This window comes from Lithobates pipiens, unplaced genomic scaffold (genome assembly GCF_037356315.1).
Source record: "Lithobates pipiens isolate NorthernLeopardFrog02 unplaced genomic scaffold, aLitPip1_a1.2 Scaffold_8, whole genome shotgun sequence".
Classification (NCBI taxonomy): Eukaryota; Metazoa; Chordata; class Amphibia; order Anura; family Ranidae; genus Lithobates; species Lithobates pipiens.
The window spans coordinates 31,605,480-31,627,645 of record NW_027507903.1 but is presented as its reverse complement, the minus strand read 5'-3'; the positions used below and the strand labels follow the sequence as shown (position 1 = coordinate 31,627,645).

Below are 22,166 nucleotides of genomic sequence, written 5' to 3'. Positions count from 1 at the left end.
CACTTTTGAAAAATTCCTTTATTAAAAATAAAAAAATAAAAAAAAGATTCCAGCGGCGGTAATCCACTCTTGCTATCCATCGACGGACGGTCATATCTCCAGCGATGTCTAATATCATCCAGCGCAGCGCAGCATCCTTCTTCTGTCTCCGTGGAGGAGACACTACAGACATTCCGGCGGCTGACGTTTGTTATATACGGAGGGCGGGGCCACCCGTCACCTGACCCCGCCCCCCTCTGACGCAAGGGGAAACCCGGGGTTCCCCGTGACGTAGGGGTGACCCGCACCCCTCTGATGTAACACAGGCAGGTTTCCGTTACATCAGAGGGGGGCGGGGTCACCCCTACGTCACGGGGAACCCCGGGTTTCCCCTTGCGTCAGAGGGGGGCGGGGTCAGGTGACGGGTGGCCCCGCCCTCCGTATATAACAAACGTCAGCCGCCGGAATGTCTGTAGTGTCTCCTCCACGGAGACAGAAGAAGGATGCTGCGCTGCGCTGGATGATATTAGACATCGCTGGAGATATGACCGTCCGTCGATGGATAGCAAGAGTGGATTACCGCCGCTGGAATCTTTTTTTTTTTTTTTTAATAAAGGAATTTTTCAAAAGTGTGTTTGTTTTATTTAAACATTTTTTACACTTTCTTTGTGAAATGGTAGGGGTACTTTTGTACCCCCTTACCATTTCAAACAGGGGGGGGGGCCGGGATCTGGGGGTCCCCTTGTTAAAGGGGGCTTCCAGATTCTGATAAGCCCCCCGCCCGCAGACCTCCACAACCACCGGCCAGGGTTGTGGGGATGAGGCCCTTGTCCTCATCAACATGGGGACAAGGTGCTTTGAGGGGTCACAGACCCCCAAAGCATCCTCCCAATGTTGAGGGCATGTGGCCTGGTATGGTTCAGGAGGGAGGGGGGGCCGCTCTCTCGTCCCCCCCTCTTTTCCTGCGGCCTGCCAGGTTGCGTGCTCGGATAAAGGGTCTGGTATGGATTTTTAGGGGGAACCCCACGTCAATTTTTTTTTAAATTTGACGAGGGGTTCCCCTTAATATCCATACCAGACCTGAAGGGTCTGGTTATGGATATTTAGGGGGAACCCCACGTCAAATTTTTTCTTAAATTTGAGGCAGGGTTCCCCTTAATATCCATACCAGACCTGAAGGGCCTGGTAATTGAATTTGGGGGACCCCCACGCTTTTTTTTTTATTTATTTATTTATTTTTTTATCAATGACTTTCAATGAGTGTTCTCTGTATTACGGGAGCCGACAATTCATTATAGCTGCGAGTGATTTTAAAGGACTTTTTTTCCTGCATAAATGACACTTTGTGCAGGGACAATTCTAAGCACGGGAAACATGCGCCCCTTCACAGGCATACTATAGACAACCCCCCCCTACGAAATTTAAAGGAATATTACACTTTTATTGTTTCACTTTAATCATTATTAAAATCACTGCTCCCGAAAAAACGGCCGTTTTTAAAACTTTTTTTTGCATTGATCCATGTCCCCTGGGGCAGGACCCAGGTCCCCAAACACTTTTTAGGACAGTAACTTGCAAATTAGCCTTTAAAATGAGCACTTTAGATTTTGAACGTTGGAGTCCCATAGACTTTAATAGGGTTCTAAAGTATGCTATATACTAGCTCCGTCGAATCTTCTTTATACATTCGACAGACACCATAAGCCTTCAAAGACAGATTCGACCGTGATTCATGTGGATTTTCGGACGAATGCAATTTTTGAACGAAAAATGAAATAAATAAAAACGAATTTCGGGAGTAACTAAATAAATTAAGTTTTCAGACGAAAACGAAATTCCGAAACGAAATATTTTACTCTGCACATGTCTACTAGCTACTCAAATTTCAATATATGTGACAAATCTATAGTGTCTTATGTGAACAACATAATAAAAACGTCACCCTAAAAATGAATATATATCATCCCAATCAAGTGACACCATTAAAGTCCCATCAAAGTGATAAATATATCATAAAAACCGCATAGGTGAATCAATGGGAAAAAATTCATAGAAACAAAATTCATAAATAGGGATGGCCGAACGGTTCGCCTGGCGGTCGTTTCGTGGCGAATTTCGGCTGTTCGCGGTCCGCCTGATTGGCGGACTATTGCCGCCGTTCGCCCGGCGGACTTCCGTGTTTACTGTGTAAAAGAACTTTGACCTATGATGACACATCCAGCATGGGGTACAGGACAGCCAATTGAGACATTACAGCACATGGACACTTGGACATTCCCCCTAACTTATAAATAGACCCGATCCGGCGGCCATTTTACATTCTTTCTTCTGTCACTATAGGGAGAGGTTGCTGTGTGGAGCAGGGAGAGACTTCAGTGACCCAAATCGCTAGTTATTAGGTCCACAAAAGTTCTTTTAAGGACTGGTATCATGGTATAGGTGTTAGGTGTAGTTCAGGATATAGGTTTGAGGCACTGCTGTGCTAGTGATTGTTGCAGCAGCCTGAGTGTCTTTTGTCAGTGTAGAGAGAGAGACAGGACGCTGTGTGCTGCAGGGACAGTCAGTTTAATCATTAGCTGTTACTATTAGGTCCACAAAAGTGCTATTCAAGTTATTGTTCCAGCAGCCTCTGTTTTGTCAGTTTAAATAGGGACAGGCAGGAATCTGTGTGTGAGGCAGTGAGGGACAGTCAGTTTAACCCCTTCCCGCCGAGCGTACGCAGATCTGCGTACTCGGCTTCCGGGGGGTATACCGGGATGATGCCCGCACCTGCAGGCATCATCCCGGTACCGTTTTTTACAGCGGGCGATTGGCTTTCCAGCCATAACAACCGATGCGGCTAAAAGCCGCTCGGCTGTTATGCCGGAGGAGCGGGAGGGGACGTCCCCCCCTCCCGCCGCCTCTCGCCGCTGTTACCGGTGCTCCCGCTCGATCGGGAGCACCGATTCCCTGTCCGACGCCTCCGGCTGCTGCGGAGGAACTGGAACGAAGCCGTAATCGGCTTCGTTCCAGTCTCCTCATCGTAAACACGGAAGCGACGTCACTTCCCGTTTACTCGGCTGCCAATGGCGCCGGTTTTAAAAAAATATCCGGTATTCAGAATCGCCGTTTTCGGCGATCTGAATACATTGAAGTGTAAAGGAGGGGTGGGGGGTCTTTTAGACCCCCGATCCCTCCATAAAGAGTACCTGTCACCACCTATTACTGTCACAAGGGATGTTTACATTCCTTGTGACAGCAATAAAAGTGATCAAATTTTTTTTTTTTTTTTAAAAACAATTTAGTCGTTTTAAAATAAATAAAATAAATAAAAAAATAAAAAAAAATTTTTCAAAGCACCCGCCGTCCCCGCGAGCTCGCGAAGCAAAGAAAACGCATACGGAAGTCGCGCCCGCGTATGTAAACGGTGTTCAAATCACACATGTGAGGTATTGCCGCGATCGTCAGAGCGAGAGCAATAATTCTAGCAGTAGACCTCCTCTGTAACGCTAACCTGGTAACCGTAAAAAATTTTTAAAGCGTCGCCTATTGAGATTTTTAGGTACCGTACTTTGTCGTCAATCTACAAGTGCGCGCAATTATAAAGTGTGACATGTTTGGTATCTATTTACTCGGCGTAACATTATCTTTCACATTACGCCAAAAAATTGGGCTAATTTTACTGTTTTGTTTTTTTTTTATTCATGAAAGTGTCCCTTTTCCCAAAAAGTTGCGTTTAAAACACCACTGCGCAAATACCGTGTGACATAAAATATTGCAACAATCGCCGTTTTATTCTCTAGAGCCTCTGCTAAAAAAATATATATAATGTTTGGGGGTTCCAAGTAATTTTCTAGCAAAAAATATGGATTTTAAAGGGGTTCTGCACTCATAATACAACATTTGCCCATTCTGTTGCCTCTAGTTAATATATCTCATAATGCCACCTGTTTTTTTTTTTTGATTCACCTACCTTTTGTAATCTTCAGTAGTTTATTTTAAACCCCTGTGGCGATGGGCGGTCTCTTGCGGGGATCAGCGTAATTTCCTGTTGAAGCCCGCACTGTCTCCTGGGATCTCGTTCGTGTAATCCCAGGAGACATTGCGGCTAATGCACCCGACATCTCGCGAGATTTCGGGTGCTACAGCCGACATCTCGCGAGATTTCGGGTGCTACAGCCGACATCTCGCGTGATTTCGGTAATTACAGCCGAGATCTCGCGAGATCTCGGCTGTAATTACCAAAATCACGCGAGATGTCGGCTGTAGCACCCGAAATCTCGCGAGATGTCGGGTGCATTAGCCGCAATGTCTCCTGGGATTACACGAACGAGATCCCAGGAGACAGTGCGGGCTTCAACAGGAAATTACGCTGATCCCCGCAAGAGACCGCCCATCGCCGCAGGGGTTTAAAATAAACTACTGAAGATTACAAAAGGTAGGTGAATCAAAAAAAAAAACAGGTGGCATTATGAGATATATTAACTAGAGGCAACAGAATGGGCAAATGTTGTATTATGAGTGCAGAACCCCTTTAACTTGTAAACACCAAATTCCAAAAATAGGCTTAGTCATGAAAGGGTTAATCAGTAGCTGTTACTATTAGGTCCACAAAGGTTCTTTTCAGGACTGGTATGGTAATAGGCTTGTACACGTATAATATTCTTTCTTCCAAATATAGAAAGAATATTATACTTGACTGCTGCCCTTCTGCTGCAGTAGTCCTTTATGAGTATAGGGACTGAGGTACAGTCTGCTAATCATTCACAACCTACTTGTTCCACAAAGGTCCTTATAAGGACTGGTAAGGTATAGGGTACTACAGTACATAGGGTTGGGTGAGGTACAGTCTGCTATTCCTTGAGGACTGGTATAGGTCCACAATACATAGGGTTGAGGTGCACTACTGCTGACTGCTACCCTTCTGCTGCAGTAGTCCTTTATCAGTATAGGGACTGAGGTACAGTCTGCTAATCATTCACAACCTACTTGTTCCACAAAGGTCCTTATAAGGACTGGTAAGGTATAGGGTACTACAGTACATAGGGTTGGGTGAGGCACAGTTTGCTATTCCTTAAGGACTGGTATAGGTCCACAATACATAGGGTTGAGGTGCACTACTGCTGACTGCTGCCCTTCTGCTGCAGTAGTCCTTTATCAGTATAGGGACTGAGGTACAGTCTGCTAATCATTCACAACCTACTTGTTCCACAAAGGTCCTTATAAGGACTGGTAAGGTCTAGGGTACTACAGTACATAGGGTTGGGTGAGGTACAGTCTGCTATTCCTTAAGGACTGGTATAGGTCCACAATACATAGGGTTGAGGTGCACTACTGCTGACTGCTGCCCTATACTGCAGCAGTCCTTTATCAGTATAGGGACTGAGGTACAGTCTGCTAATCATTCACAACCTACTTGTTCCACAAAGGTCCTTATAAGGACTGGTAAGGTATAGAGTACTACAGTACATAGGGTTGAGTGAGGTACAGTCTGCTATTCCTTAAGGACTGGTATAGGTCCACAATACATAGGGTTGAGGTGCACTACTGCTGACTGCTTCCCTTCTGCTGCAGTAGTCCTTTATCAGTATAGGGACTGAGGTACAGTCTGCTAATCATTCACAACCTACTTGTTCCACAAAGGTCCTTATAAGGACTGGTAAGGTATAGGGTACTACAGTACATAGGGTTGAGTGAGGTACAGTCTGCTATTACTTAAGGACTGGTAAAGGTCCACAATACATAGGGTTGAGGTGCACTACTGCTGACTGCTGCCCTATACTGCAGCAGTCCTTTATCAGTATAGGGACTGAGAGTTTTGTCACAGGGTCATTTAAAAAATGACAGGCAGAGGAAGAGGCAGGCCCTTCCACAGGGGTGGTAGGGGTAGGGCAGGAGCAACAGGCTTGAGCCAAAGTGGGAAGTTGCAGAAGGTGCGTTTAATTACTTTAAAGGACGCACCAGACTTGGTTGAGTGGCTCGCTCAGCCTTACTCTTCTGCACCCTCCTCATCCTCTCGATCTGCACCCTCTTCTTCACTCTCTGCTATGTGCACCCCCAAAGACACTACCACCAACAACACCACCACCACCACATACCTTCCGCTTGAGTCACAGGAATTATTTTCCGATCCATATCAAGACATTTCTGATGCGCAGCCACTCTTGGTATTGGATCAGGAAGAGGAGGTAGCAACAACCACCACTCAGCAGTCTGACGACAGTACCCAGATAAGCCCAAGGAGGAGGTTGGTCCCCGGTGTTGCTGCCTACTCCGAGATCTCTACTTATAGCGGTGGGGAAGGTGACGTTGATGATGACGTGTCTAGTGATGTCACGTGGGTGCCCACAAGAGAGGAAGAGGAGGAGAGTTCAGAGGGAGATATGGACCAGCAGATAGGGAGGAGAAGCAGGAATAACTTACATTGCACAGGAGGGACAAAGCAGACTGCTAATGTATCAGGAGCGAGTCACATCTGGCGCTCCCAGGACGCCGGCACATGGCTCCGCAGTGTGGGCTTTTTTTAACGTGTCCGCTGCTGACAATAGTGTTGCCATTTGCAATCTTTGCAGTCAACGCATTAGTCGCGGTAAGCCCAACACTCACCTAGGGATGACCGCCTTAAGAAGGTACATGAGCAGCCATCACCGAGAACAGTGGGAGCAACGGAACACACAAAGCCACACTCCAGGCTCTCACCGTCCAGCCTCGTCTTCTACTTCTCCTTCTCCTCTCTCTTCACAATTGTCCTCCACTCCACCTTCCATCACGCCAAGCTCACGTTTTTCTGCAAAAAGGCAGGCTTCCGTGGGCCTAATGTTCGAGCGTACAAAAATGATGACGCCGCATAATCCTCTTGCCCAACGGTTGACGGCTGGCTTGTCAGAACTCATAGCCCGCCAACTACTGCCATAGAAACTGGTGGACTCGGAGGCCTTTCGAAAATTTGTGGCCATTGGAACACCACAATGGAAGGTCCCAGGAAGGAAGTATTTCTCAGAGAAGGGCATCCCAGAGCTATATGGCCATGTTCAGTGGCAAGTGAATGTATCTCTGGCACACAGTGTCGGTGCCAAGATACATCTGACCACAGACACGTGGTCTAGCAAACACGGGCAGGGAAGGTATATCACTTTTACTGCCCACTGGGTGAACCTTCTGACAGCCGTCAAGCATGTAACCCGTGGCACCCGTGTAGATTTGGTTTTACCGCCACGGATTGCATGCAGGCCTGGCTCTTCTTCTCCTCCTCCTCCTACTCCTACTCCATCCTCCTCCCTCTCCTCTTCGGCTGACTCCTCCTTTTCCGCTGCTAGCGTCTCTTCCGCTGCGCCGCCCAAGCTCCCCAGAACCTATTCGACATGCCAGGTGAGACGTTGCCATGCCGTGCTGTGTCTGTCGTGCCTGGAAGCCAAGAGCCACACTGGCCCGGCACTCTTTTCAGCTTTGCGTTCACAGGCAGATCAGTGGCTAACACCGCTCAATTTGACAGTTGGTAAAGTGGTGTGTGACAACGGTGCCAATCTGCTTAGCGCATTGAAACAGGGCAAAATCACGCACGTGCCATGCATGGCACACGTCTTAAACTTGGTCGTGCAGCGATTCGTTGTCAAATACCCTGGGGTCCAGGACATCTTGCGGCAGGCAAGGAAAATCTCGGCCCATTTCAGAAGATCCTACACGGCCATGGCTCGCCTTGCTGACATTCAGCGGCGACACAATCTGCCGGTCAGACGTCTTATTTGCGATTGCCCGACGCGATGGAACTCAACCTTCTATATGCTTGATAGGCTGCTCCAGCAGAAACGTGCAGTTAACGTCTACCTGTATGAACTCTGCGGCAGAACAGGTTGTGGGGAGCTGGGTTTTTTTTCACCGTGCCAGTGGCTGCTCATGCGCGACGCATGCAGACTTCTGCGCCCATTTGAGGAGATCACCAAACTGGTCAGTCGCAGCCATGGCGCCATTAGTGCATTGGTACCTTATGCCTTCTTTATGGAGCGTGCATTGCGTCGTGTCATTGATCAAGCTGTGGAGGAGCAGGAGCGGGAAGATGAGGAAGTCGCAATGCTGGATGAATTCCCAGGGGGGGCTACTCTATCTGAGACAAGTGAACAACGGGAGTCTGAAGAGGAGTCAGAGGAGGATGGTGCTGGGGCGGATGAGGAGGAGCAAGAAGAGCATGCTTTAAACCTTTCTGGGATCCCTGTTGTTGTGCGTGGATGGGGAGAGGAGAATGAAGAGGACGACATTATCCTGGATGATGAGCAGGAGCCAGGCCACCACACCGCTTCCACTTTAGTGCAAATGGGGGCCTTCATGCTCCAGTGTTTTAATAGGGACCCCCGTATAAAAAGCATAAGGGTCAAGGACCAGTACTGGATGGCAACGTACTTAGACCCCCGGTACAAACACAAAATGGCGGAAATGTTACCGCCGTCACAGAGGGCTGTCAGAATGGAGCACTTCCAGGCCTTGCTTCAAGAAATTGATATATAAATTACCTCTGCGCCAACCAACCAAACAGGGAAAATGAAAAACTGCTGCAAACACTATAGAGGAGCTTGACCTACTCCCTAAGAATTATGATTTAAAGATTTTAGTGTTGCGCAATGTACAAAAGAGTAGAAGGGGGGGAGGGGGGGGAGAGAAAGAGAGAAAAAAGGGGGGGAAAAGAGGGGAAGGAATAGAGCGAAGGGTGAAGAGGAAGTAAGGGATGGAGGGGCGAATAGGCAAGGGGACAAGGGGGTTGCAGATGGAAGAATACTAGAAAGAAAATAGAAATATGGATAGTGACTCAATGTAAACAGTGCCTTTAAACTAATAAAGTGCGTAATAGGCTAAATAAATAAAAAAATGTTAATATCAATCATAAGTAAATGCCTAAGCACATAAATAATAAAATCCAAAAGCTGTGCAAAACTGCAATATAATGTGCCAAGTGAATATATAAATGAAGTGACAGTCCAAGGTATGTAACCAAATTTCAACAATCTGCATACACTCACATAAGCACAATACCATGTGGCATGCCAAGTGAAAAAGAAAACAAATCTCAATAAATCCAATAAACATATAAAAAACACAAATAAACATATAAAAAACACAAAAAACACAAATATATAAAAATATATAAAAAACACAAATTTTTTTTTGTGTTTTTTATATGTTTATTGGATTTATTGAGATTTGTTTTCTTTTTCACTTGGCATGCCACATGGTATTGTGCTTATGTGAGTGTATGCAGATTGTTGAAATTTGGTTACATACCTTGGACTGTCACTTCATTTATATATTCACTTGGCACATTATATTGCAGTATTGCACAGCTTTTGGATTTTATTATTTATGTGCTCAGGCATTTACTTATGATTGATATTAACATTTTTTTATTTATTTAGCCTATTACGCACTTTATTCGTTTAAAGGCACTGTTTACATTGAGTCACTATCCATATTTCTATTTTCTTTCTAGTATTCTTCCATCTGCAACCCCCTTGTCCCCTTGCCTATTCGCCCCTCCATCCCTTACTTCCTCTTCACCCTTCTCTCTATTCCTTCCCCTCTTTTCCCCCCCTTTTTTCTCTCTTTCTCTCCCCCTCCCCCCCTTCTACTCTTTTGTACATTGCGCAACACTAAAATCTTTAAATCTTGCTTCAAGAAATGCTGCATTCTGCTTTTGCGTGCGCTGGCAGAGGAGCAATTCCCACTCCCAGAGAAGGAGTTGCGGGTGCCAATCCAACAGCGCCTGCAAGAAGAGGCCGGTTTGAAGATGTGTTGGTGACTTCGGATATGGGGTCATTCTTTCAGCCGATCCATCGACAGGTGTCATCCGGGTCCACCATCAGGGAACGTCTAGACCATCAGGTGTCCGACTACATCGGGTTAACGGCCGATGTGGACGCTCTGAGGAGTGATCAACCCCTGGACTACTGGGTGGGCAGGCTTGACCTCTGGCCAGAGCTTGCCCAATTTGCAATCGAACTGTTGGCTTGCCCCTTGTCCAGTGTCCTGTCCGAAAGGACGTTCAGAGCAGCAGGGGGGATCGTGACCGATAAGCGTACTCGCCTAGCTCACGACAGTGTTAACTACCTCACATTTCTAAAAATGAATGAGGCATGGATCTCAACACATGTGACCAGTAGACCATGTATATGTCTATAAACATTTTTTTAAATCAAGCACACAAACCTTCTTTCTTCATTTGGCTCACTTCCTTGTCCAAAAAAAGCACACCGTACTATATGCCCGCACCCTCCTGTTTGAAGAGGTTGAGCGGTGTCATATTTCTACTGGGGCTGCTTATTATGAGGGGCTCCCACCATCCCTGTGCTGTGCTGACTTCCTCCTGGGGATGCTTATTATGAGGGGCTCCCACCATCCCTCTGCTGTGCTGACGTACTCCTGGGGCTGTACCTCTGCTGTGCATATTATGAGGGGCTCCCACCATCCCTGTGCTATGCTCATTATGAGGGGCTCCCACCATCCCTGTGCTGTACTGACTTCCTCCTGGGGCTGTACCTCTGCTGTGCATATTATGAGGGGCTCCCACCATCCCTGTGCTATGCTCATTATGAGGGGCTCCCACCATCCCTGTGCTGTGCTGACTTCCTCCTGGGGATGCTTATTATGAGGGGCTCCCACCATCCCTGTGCTATGCTGACATCCTCCTGGGGCTGCTTTTTATGAGGGGCTCCCACCATCCCTGTGCTGTGCTGACTTCCTCCTGGGGCTGTACCTCTGCTGTGCATATTATGAGGGGCTCCCACCATCCTTGTGCTATGTTCATTATGAGGGGCTCCCACCATCCCTGTGCTATGCTGACTTCCTCCTGGGGCTGCTTACGGTGCAGGTGTCAGTGCTGTATATGACGGTGCTGGTGTCAATGCTGTATATCACGGTGCTGGTGTCAGTGCTTTATGTCACGCTGCTGATGTCAGTGCTCTCTATCACGGTGCTGGTGTCAGATCACTCTATCACGGTGCAGGTGTCATTGCTGTATGTCACGCTGCTGATGTCAGTGCTGTATATCACGGTGCAGGTGTCATTGCTGTATGTCACGCTGCTGGTGATCATCTCCTGCACCCTCTTCTTTGCCTACCCTGACCTTCCCTCTCCTCCATTGCCTTCATGTGCTCCACAGTCCTGAATTGTCACAATTTCACATATAAAAAAAGAATGCTTGTAGTTGTCGATCCCAGATTCACCTCATACATATGTTATGTCATTGGCCATGTGGTGGGACTATGTTTGCACAGCTAGTAATTATTTTGTGACTGCAAATTTGACCTGTAGGTTTGCAAAGTTCGCCTCCCATTGAAGTCAATGGGGCCCGCCGCGAACGTTACGGTTCGCGAACTATCGGCCGCGTTCGCGAAACGTCCCGTCGGAAGTTCGTCCATCACTATTCATAAATAGAAAAAACACTAAAAATGATTATGTATCGTCCCAATCAAGTGACAACATTAGAGTCCCATCAGAGTGATGAATAATATTGTAAACATCAGAAAAAGTGAATCAATAGAAGAAAAAGTTCATTTAAACAAAATTCATAAATAAAAATTGCATCCATCTTCCGACCAATGCCTTCTTAACAGATAGTGTATGATCATGTTGGTGGTGGGTACCTGATTTGTACTACTGTATTACTATCTGTAATACTTATATTGTGCAATATAATATTTCCCTTTCTTATAAAGGTCTCTCCCCCCTGCTCCTCATTATTTAATTTAGTAATCTCAGTCCCGGAGACCGCACCACATATGGTGTGTCTGTAAGTTCAGGGCCGTAGCACCTGTATGCACAGTTAATTGGTGGTGCAGCGGACACATAATAGTGAGTTAATGACCTCCAATGCTGTGCACACATCGGAATTCCGGCCAGAAAAAGGCCGATGAGAGCTTTTCATTGGAAAATGCGATCGTGTGTATGCAATTCCAACACTCCAAAAATCACGCATGCTCAGATTCAACTACGAGACGGAAGCTATTGGCTACTGGCTATTGAACTTCCTTTTTCTAGTCCCGTTGTACGTGTTGTACGTCACCGCGTTCTAAACGATCGGAATTTGGTTTGACCGTGTGTAGGCAAGACAGCTTAAGCGGAATTCCATTGGGAAAACCATCAGAGCTTTTTCCGATGAGAATTCCGATTGTGTGTACGCGCCACAACTCTTATATTTATAGAGAATGAAAACTCTTTCTACAAGCTTTAAGCAGACACTGATAGAAGTCACAAAACTGCTATATACTGCTGATGAGAAAAGGTATTTAGCAGTTTATATTTACTAAAACAATTTAATTTCCATATTCTATGTGTACTGTGGGAGACAAGATATGGCGAATGCAGGGTCCTGGGTTTAGTAACACTTTAAAAAAACAAATAAATCAAATAAAGCAATCAATCATTCCATCAATCAATGCAAAATTCAATGAAATTCATCAGCTTTCCCAAAATTTATGGACGTCTCTTTAAATTGTAAAGTGAAAAACAAAAGCCTCTGGTGGTTGTTTACAAAGGCTTCTTTTACACTGAGCCGCAGGGGGGCATCTATTTTTAGCGCTGGATTACCGTCATTTTAGCAGCGCTATTCGGCCGCTAGCGGGGTGGTTTTAACCCCCCCGCTAGCAGCCGAAAAGGGGTTAAATTCGCCCGCAAAACGCCACCGTTTTGTCCGACGGACAAAATCCGACGGATTTGGTTGTCGGAATCTCCGACCATGTGTACAAGGGCTTAGATTTAGAGCGACTGCTATAGATCAGACCAAAATGAGGGACAAATGAGGAAGAAAGAGGGACATTGCTCCAAATCAGGGACAGTTGGGAGCTATGGTATATGTATGTGGGGCAGTCAGCACCTGGTTAAAATAACGCAGTGCCGTATCGCAAAAAATGGCCTGGTTAGGGAGGGGGGTAAATCTTCCTGGAGGTGAAGTGGTTAATAAACTTGGGTCCCACAAACTTTTGTCTTAAAGTCGGCGTTCCTTCTTTATTGGGGTAATTAGGGAAAAGGGGAGGAGACCAGACCTCATCACTATCAGAAACAGAACCTGAAAATCAAGTTTTGCTCGAGGCAGATGCGTACGAAGAGATGAGAAATGCTTGTTTAAAAAAAAAAAAAATGCTGCTCATTGCCTGCAAGACAAATGAAAAAAAAAAAAATAGAAAAAAAAAACCTTTTTGTTATTTTGCTTCAGTAAGAAACCATCTTATTATATGGGTTGTTTTGTCTTTTGGCTGTTTTGCACAGCTCATTTCCTATCCCCTTACTGCTTCCTTTCATCTGCCGAGCTGCCTTTCTCTCAATGTGGAGGCGGTGATGCTATAGGCTGACATATGGTCCTGTTCTTCTACTGGGCTTCCCTCTGGTGCATCATTAGCATGCTCTACTAGGCAGGTCTGCATCACTGAAAGAGAGGAGATCCCGATTCAAAGCCCAGTGCTGCCTGAGATGATGAACACGGCTCTACTGTGCACAACTTAGGGTCACCTACAGGTAAGGGCCACCTATTACATATCTGGCTTTACTGTTATTATCATCCCTCCCAGCCAGGGATGGTATAGCTTCCTCCCCACCTGATCTTGTCAATGTGTGCAGACTGTAATGATTTCTCTTTCTCCATTTCTGCTACTATATAATGAGAGCAAAATCAGATATACTACAACACTGGTGAAGGTGATGTCAAGGGCAATGTCATCGTCACACCTTGCTAACGATCCTTGCCAAATGACGCACCGATAACTTGCTGTGTCGCAAAAGGTTTAAAGGTGACCTTGTTGTCTATAGAGCAACTGTTTTATGTTTACTGATGATTTAACCACTTTCATGACCAGGCCATTTTTTTTTTTTTTTGCATTACGGTGTTTCGTCACATATGGCGACCCATCACATTTGGCTACAGAAGTGATGAAGAAATTTCGCACTGCGCATGCGTAACTTGCCGATATGCGTTCCAAAAGTTTTTATGACAATACAGAGTGAAACCGTGAGATAATGTCACGGAAGTGATGTTACAGACAAGCTCTTCTTCTGTATAATTATTGATTGTAAGACACCACTTCGCAACAGGGCCCCTTATGGGATCGATATGCTCGCCACGTTTCGGGCACGGCCTCACTTCATTTGCCGCGCTTCGAGCACGGCCTTCCTTCCCTCTCCATGCTTCGAACACGGCCTCGCTTCCCTCTCCATGCTTCAGGCACGGCCTCACTTCCCTCTCCATGCCTTGAGCACAGCCTCGCTTCCTCTCCATGCTTCGGGCACGGCCTCGCTTCCCTCTTCATGCTTCGGGCACGACCATGCTTCCCTCTCCATGCTTCGAGCACGGCCTCACTTCCCTCTCCATGCTTTGAGCACGGCCACGCTTCCCTCTCCATGCTTCGGGCACGGCCACGCTTCCCTCTCCATGCTTCGGGCACAGCCACGCTTCCCTCTCCATGCTTCGGGCACGGCCACGCTTCCCTCTCCATGCTTCGGGCACGGTCTTGCTTCCCTCTCCATGCTTCGAGCACGGCCACGCTTCCCTCTCCATGCTGCGGGAACAGCCTTGCTTCCCTCTCCATGCTTCGGGCACTGCCTCGCTTCCCTCTCCATGCTTCGGACACGGCCTCGCTTCCCTCTCCATGCTTTGGGCACGGCCTTGCTTCCCTCTTCATGCTTCGGGCATGGCCTCGCTTCCCTCTCCATGCTTCGAGCACGGCCTTGCTTCCTTCTCCATGCTTCGGGCATGGCCTTGCTTCCCTCTCCATGCTTCGGGCATGGCCCTGCTTCCCTCTCCATGCTTCGGGCACGGCCTTGCTTCCCTCTCTATGCTTCAAGCACAGCCTCGCTTCCCTCTCCATGCTTCGAGCATGGCCACGCTTCTCTCTCCATGCTTCGGGCACAGCCACGCTTCCCTCTCCATGCTTCGGGCACGGCCTTGCTTCCCTCTCCATGCTTCGAGCACGGCCTCGCTTCCCTCTCCATGCTTCAAGCATGGCCACGCTTCCCTCTCCATGCTTTGGGCAGGGCCACGCTTCCCTCTCCATGCTTCGAGCATGGCCACGCTTCCCTCTCCATGCTTTGGGCACGGCCACGCTTTCCTCTCCATGCTTTGGGCACGCCCTTGCTTCGCACGGCATAATTATAGACTAGCTCGATGTCAACTTGGATGGTGGGGCTTCAACCTGGACTTAGGCGTGGAGCCACATAATAACTGCACAAGTGCAGTTCAACATCAGTGAACATCATGTTTTGTCGTAAAGGTGTTGGAACGCATATGGCGGCGTCACGCAAGCGCACTCCAGCGGGTAGCCAAATGTGATGGGTCGCCATATGTGATGATACACTGGCACTGCGTTACTTTAAATGACAATTACACGGTCATGTGACGCTGTACCCAAATTAAATATATGTTTCCCTCCCCCCCCCCCCCTCCCCCACAAATAGAGTTTTCTTTTGGTGGTATTCGATCACTTCTGCATTTTTTGTTTTTTGCACAATAAAAAAAAAAAAACAACAAAAAAAAAAAAAAGAACAATTTTGAAAAAAAAATCTTTTTACTTTCTGCTATTAAACATATCCCAAAAGTAAAAAAAAAAATCAAATTTCTTCATCAATTTAGGCCAACAAGTATTCTGCTACATATTTTTGGTAAAAAAAATCCCAATAAGTGTATAATAATTGGTTTGACTGGTTTGATTGGTTTGCGCAAAAGTTACTGTGTCTATAAAAGGGATATTTTTATTTATTTTTTATTAGTAACGGCAGCGTGATCAGCGACTTATAGCGGGACTGCAATATTGCAGCGGACAGTCGGACAGTAACTGACACTTTTGATACTTTTTGGGGACCAGTGACATAGCTCCCAACTGTCCCTGATTTCGAGGGACTGTCCCTGATTTCAAGCAATGTCCCTCTGTCCCTCATTCCTCCTCATTTGTCCCTCATTTTGGTCTGATCTATATAGATGTATATAAAATGCACTTTTTATCTATCAAAAAGTATTTGTAAATTCCAAAAGCCAATATAAAGGAATAGTAGTGGTGAAAAAAGCAATTGTGGGTTTAACCAATCTTGTTTTTTTGGAAAAATTCTCCTTCTCCTAGGGGGCGGGGCAGGGGGTGTGTCCTATGCATGCATACATTTGCTGATAGGTGTCCCTCATTCCCATCTCAAAAGGTTGGGAGGTATGCAGTGACACTAACCACTTCAGCTCCGGAAAGTTTACCCCTCTTCATGACCAGGCCATTTTTTGCAATACGACACTACGCTATTTTAACTGACAATTGCGTGGTCATGCGACAACGTAGCCAAATCCATTTATGGGGCTTTTCCCAAAAATAGAGCTTCTGGTGGTATTTGCTCACCACTGCGTTGTTTTTTTTAATTTTGTGCTATAAACAAAAAAAGACTGAAAATTTTGAAACCCCCCCAAAAATAGAAAAGAATATAGAATTTCTTCATCAGTTTAGGCCAATATGTATTCTGCTACATGTTTTTGGTAAAAAAAAATCCCAATAAACGCATATTGATTCATTTGTGTTACAGTGTCTTCAAACTATGGGATATTTTTATTGATTTATTACTAGTAATGGCAGAGATCAGCGACCTATAGTGGAACTGCAATATTGCGGCAAACAGTTGGACACTAACTGACACATTTTTGCGACCAGTCACACTAATACAGTGATCAGTGCTAAAAATATGCACTGTCACTGTACTAATGGCTGGGAAAGGAGTTAACATCAGGGGCGATCAAAGGGATAACTGTGTGCTTAGCCAGTGTTTTTTTACTTTCAAAATATTTTATTTTTGAATACAGCATATGAAACAAGAAATGGGCCCACATGGCCAACAGATGACTTAACAGAGCACTAGAACCATGAATAATCGAACAGTTGAACAAAGAAAATCTATGCCCATTAGAGACTGATCCATCCATCATAGTGTCCTTGAGGTCCAGAAACCTTGTCTATACCAGTACTCTAAAAAGGGAGAGTACTGTCCAGGGAAGAACAAACTCCAAAGATATCCTCTACAGATTCCCGGACCCGGGGAAAGGGAAGGACCCTAGTGGTCCCTGGGCCACTCGGCACCCCTCGCGGGATCATGCTGTGCCAAGTGAGGGACCTGACCAGAGGGCCCCCGTAAATGGGGGACCATTCCACCCACCCCTACACCCGCCAATCGGATCAAATCTAACTATACTACGAAAACATGTGAAAACTTTTGAGGTCAGCCGTCGGCCATCCGAGCCAAACGTAACAGTAAAGAGGGGTAAAGAAGGAAGAAGAGGGGATAAGGAGGGGTAAAGAGGAAGGGGTGGGGTATCAAGTAGAACGGTCCATAGTTAAACCAAAGGTCTGCGCTAACTACCTAAGTTCCGATGCTCTAGAGACAAGTACGGGTGATCATAGCCCTGTTGGAGCGTGGGTAAAGGAGATGCCCATGAGCATAGCCCATGGTTCCCAAACAATGTCAAATTTAGCGCGTGAGTCAGATATAATGCTAGCCATTTTCTCTTGAGCCATTATCCAAGAGATTTTTCTTTGAGCAGCCTTGAACGACACTGAGGGCTGTTTCCAAGCTTTTGCGATGGTGAGCTTGGCTCCTATTAGTATAAATCTTATCAGTTTCATAGAATGCCTGGGGATCTTGATAATTGGATCATTAAGAAGAGCAATGGTAGGGGACCGGGGGGCCCGGAACCCAGCGATCCCATCAATAATTTTGAAAATTCTTTTCCAAAAGGATCGTAACCTGGGACACTCCCACCACACGTGGGCCAGAGTGCCCCTGAGGTGACAACCCTGGAAGCACAGCGGGTCAGCTGAGGGATACATACCTGCCAGCCTAGCTGGGGTGTAGTACCATCATAGAATAACTTTTAGACTAGCTTCCGCTAAAGACGTGTTTAGGATTCCTTTGTAGGCCAACGAGATCGCCGTGTGCCAGGGCCCCAGGTCCCACTTAAACTGGAGATCCTCTTCCCATTTGATCATGACTGAAGTCTTAGATGTGGGCTGCGTCAGTGAAGAGTATATGCAAGAGATACCTCCCCTCTGCTCCGGACCCTGACCACACCATGTCTCATACTCTGTGAAACTAGGAGGTAAAGGTTTTTCAATCCAGATGGAATGTAGGAAGTGGGAAATTTGATGGAATCTGAACCTCTCCGACATTGGTAATTCTAGGTTCTTAATGTAGTGTTTCAGGGGGAGGGGTCCCGACCCGGAGAAGAAATGCCCGATCCGGTACAGCCCTTTGTTCAACCACCATTTAAAAGCTGATATATTTTGACCTGGGGGGAAAGCTGGGTTATTAAACAGATGCGCTAACGGTGTGATCGGAGATGGAGCTCAAGTTGCGAGTCTTATCCCAGAGGGCTAGAGAGTGTGATAGAGTGGGTGCTAGTATCGGGGGTCTCTCTTTAGGAGAGGACCACATCAAAAAGTCTAGAGTGTGACGAGGGGCAGCTTGTCTCTCAATCCCAACCCAATCCGGCTTTTCAAACTTAGAATAAATAATCGAGATCTGTGATAGTCTGGCAGCAATATAGTAGCAATGGAGGTTGGGAAGACCGAGTCCTCCTTTCTTCCTGTGATGAAATAAGATGCTCTGCGGAATCCTGTATCCCTTCTTGCCCCATACGAACTTAACTAGTTGCTGACCGCCGGCCGTCAAATGACGGCCAGGCGGCGCAGCTATTGTGGCGGGAGGCCGTCATATGACGGCCTCCCGTTTAAACAGGGATGCGCGCAATCGTGCGCGCGCATCCCTGTTTCTTCGGTGGGGGCGTGTCACGGAGACACCGCTCGCCACCGAAGGGGGTGAACAGCCATTCGTTATGGCTGTTTACCACGTGATCGGCCGTGATGAAGTCACGGCCGATCACAGATGGTCACACCCCGTACGTGCACGGCGCATGCGCGCGATCGCGAGCGCGCTGCGCGTGCACGTCGGTGGCGGCGTGTTCCCCGGGAACACTGCTCGTCACCGACACTGGTAAACAGCCATTGGCTGGCTGTTTACCCACGTGATCGGCTGTGATCCTTTCACGGCCGATCACTAAAATGTAAACAAACCGCGGTAATGGGATGTTACCGGGTTCTCCTCCTCACACACCGATCGTGTGTGAGGAGGAGATTGCGGTAACATCTCGTTACCGCATACAGTGTACACCAAACATACTGATTGCCCCCCCCCAATAAAGAGGACCTGTCACCACCCCTCATAGTACCTGTCAATCACAGTCCATCAGAGTACCTGTCACAGTCCATCAGAGTATTTGAGTACCTGTCCCAGTCCATCAGAGTATTTGAGTACCTGTCCCAGCCCATCAGAGTACCCGAGTACCTGTCCCAGCCCATCAGAGTACCCGAGTACCTGTCCCAGCCCATCAGAGTACCCGAGTACCTGTCCCGGCCCATCAGAGTACCCGAGTACCTGTCCCGGCCCATCAGAGTACCCGAGTACCTGTCCCGGCCCATCAGAGTACCCGAGTACCTGTCCCAGCCCATCAGAGTACCCGAGTACCTGTCCCAGCCCATCAGAGTACCCGAGTACCTGTCCCAGCCCATCAGAGTACCCGAGTACCTGTCCCGGCCCATCAGAGTACCCGAGTACCTGTCCCGGCCCATCAGAGTACCCGAGTACCTGTCCCGGCCCATCAGTGTACCCGAGTACCTGTCCCGGCCCATCAGAGTACCCGAGTACCTGTCACGGCACATCAGAGTACCCGAGTACCTGTCACGGCACATCAGAGTACCCGAGTACCTGTCACGGCACATCAGAGTACCCGAGTACCTGTCACGGCACATCAGGGTACCCGAGTACCTGTCACGGCCCATCAGGGTACCCGAGTACCTGTCACGGCCCATCAGGGTACCCGAGTACCTGTCACGGTCCATTAGAGTACCGAGTACCTGTCACAGCCCATCTGAGTACCCGAGTACCTGTTCCAGTCCATCTGTGTACCAGAGTACCTGTCACCGCCCTTCAGAGTACCCAAATACCAGTCACCAAACCATCAGAGTACCTGCCACCAGGCCATCAGAGTACCTGAGTACCTGTCACCAGGCCATCAGAGTACCCGAGTACCTGTCACCAGGCCATCAGAGTACCCGAGTACCTGTCACCAGGCCATCAGAGTACCCGAGTACCTGTCACCAGGCCATCAGAGTACCCGAGTACCTGTCACCAGGCCATCAGAGTACTCGAGTACCTGTCACCAGGCCATCAGAGTACTCGAGTACCTGTCACCAGGCCATCAGAGTACCCGAGTACCTGTCACCAGGCCATCAGAGTACCCGAGTACCTGTTCCAGTCCATCTGAGTACCCGAGTACCTATCTCCAGCCCATCAGAGTACCCGAGTACCTATTTGCAGCCCATGTCTCATAGAATATACGTTGGGGTGTTTACTTTCCAAAATGGGGTCATTTTGTGGGTAATTTCACTGTCCTGGTGGTCCAGGACCTTCAAAAGTGTGATGGGTAGGAATGAAATAAGATGTGTCATTTATGCTCCTAGAACGCCTGAACGTACTACTTCAATGTTTGGCCCATCTATGTGGCCAGGCTGTGTAAAAGTCCTACACATGTGGTATCGCCATACTCGGGAGGAGTAGCAGAATGTATTTTGGGGTGTAATTTTTGCTATATACATGTTATGTGTTAGAAATATCTTATAAATTGATCATTTTGTGTAAAAAAAAAAATGCGTTTTAATTTTTTTCCACATATTCCAAAAACTTCTGGAAAAAAATGAACCGTTCAAAAGACTCATTATGCCTCACAGATTATACGTTGGGGTGTTTGCTTTCCAAAATGGGGTAATTTTATGGGAAATTCCATTGTGCTGGTACTCCAGGGCCTTCAAAAGTGTAATAGGTGGTTGAGAAATGAGATGCGTAATTTTTGCTCATAGAACGTCTGAAGGTACTACATCAATGTTAGTGCTCTGTATGTGGCCAGGCTGTGTAAAAGTCTCACACACGTGGTATCGCTGTACTCGGGAAGAGTAGCAGAATGTATTTTGGGGTGTAATTTTGGCTATATACATGCTATGTGTTAGAAATATCTTATAAATTGACAATTTTGTGTAAAAAAAAATGCGTTTTAATTTTTTTCCACATATTCCAAAAACTTCTGGAAAAAAATTAACCATTCAAAAGACTCATTATGCCTCACAGATTATACGTTGGGGTGTTAGCTTTCCAAAATGGGGTGATTTTATGGGAAATTCCATTGTCCTGGTACTCCAGGGCCTTCAAAAGTGTAATAGGTGGTTGAGAAATGAGATGCGTCATTTTTGCTCGTAGAACGTCTGAAGGTACTACATCAATGTTGGTGCTCTGTATGTGGCCAGGCTGTGTAAAAGTCTCACACATGTGGTATCGCCGTACTCGGGAAGAGTAGCAGAATGTATTTTGGGGTGTAATTTGTTGTATACATATGCTGTGTGTGAGAAATAACCTGATAATATGACAATTTAGTAAAAAAAAATAAAAAAAAATAAAAAATCTTCATTTTGCAAAGAATTGTGGGAAAAAATGACAACTTAAAAAAACTCACCATGCTACTTACTTAATACCTTGGGATGTCTACTTTGTAAAAAGGGGTCATTTGGGGGGTATTTATACTAGAAAAAAGAAAAAAGGCAGTAACACCCCAATAAAGGGTCAGAGGGCGCTGGTCACCCCTAATAAGTAAAGAAAAAACAAAAAGATATCCCCTGGGTGGGGTTTTTAACAGCATATATTACCTGTGAGGGCTGATATATATATACACAGTAGGAATAACTACTGAGATGACGCGGAAAGTTTGTAATATAATTATTTATTGATAAAAGAATTAAATGGGTGACACGGTGGTCAAGAAATTGAACTCCACTTGGTGAATAATGGTACATGTATAGACAGGGAAATTACATCATATGAACCCTATTACATCTGTATACACAGTAAAACATAGATAAAAGTAATCCTTTACGCGTTTCGACCCACTCAGGGGTCTTCTTCAGAAGGTTTATCTATTGTAAAAGAGAGGACAAACATAAATATATATCCATACATTATGATATATTGAAGGTAACCTACTATAGACATAGTGAATGTCTGATATAGTGATATTGTACAAATATCGGTTACTATATATCACAGGTGAATACCTGTATAATCCACGGTGGAGATCCTCTTTAAAAGACAGGAATATGCTCAGACACATCCCC

General features: G+C 46.5%; 1 protein-coding gene and 1 long non-coding RNA gene across 2 annotated transcripts in view; one reads left to right on the top strand and one right to left on the bottom strand.

The window, feature by feature from the left end:
• LOC143962792 (uncharacterized) overlaps window positions 1–22,166 on the bottom strand; it is a 98,386-nt gene that overhangs the window by 39,010 nt on the left and 37,210 nt on the right. The gene's annotated exons all lie outside the window — the stretch shown is intronic.
• SV2B (synaptic vesicle glycoprotein 2B) overlaps window positions 13,313–22,166 on the top strand; it is a 246,500-nt gene continuing 237,646 nt past the window's right edge. Inside the window, exon 1 of the mRNA XM_077472252.1 lies at window positions 13,313–13,452. The gene's annotated coding sequence lies outside the window, so the exon portion shown is untranslated. The remainder of the gene's footprint in view (window positions 13,453–22,166) is intronic.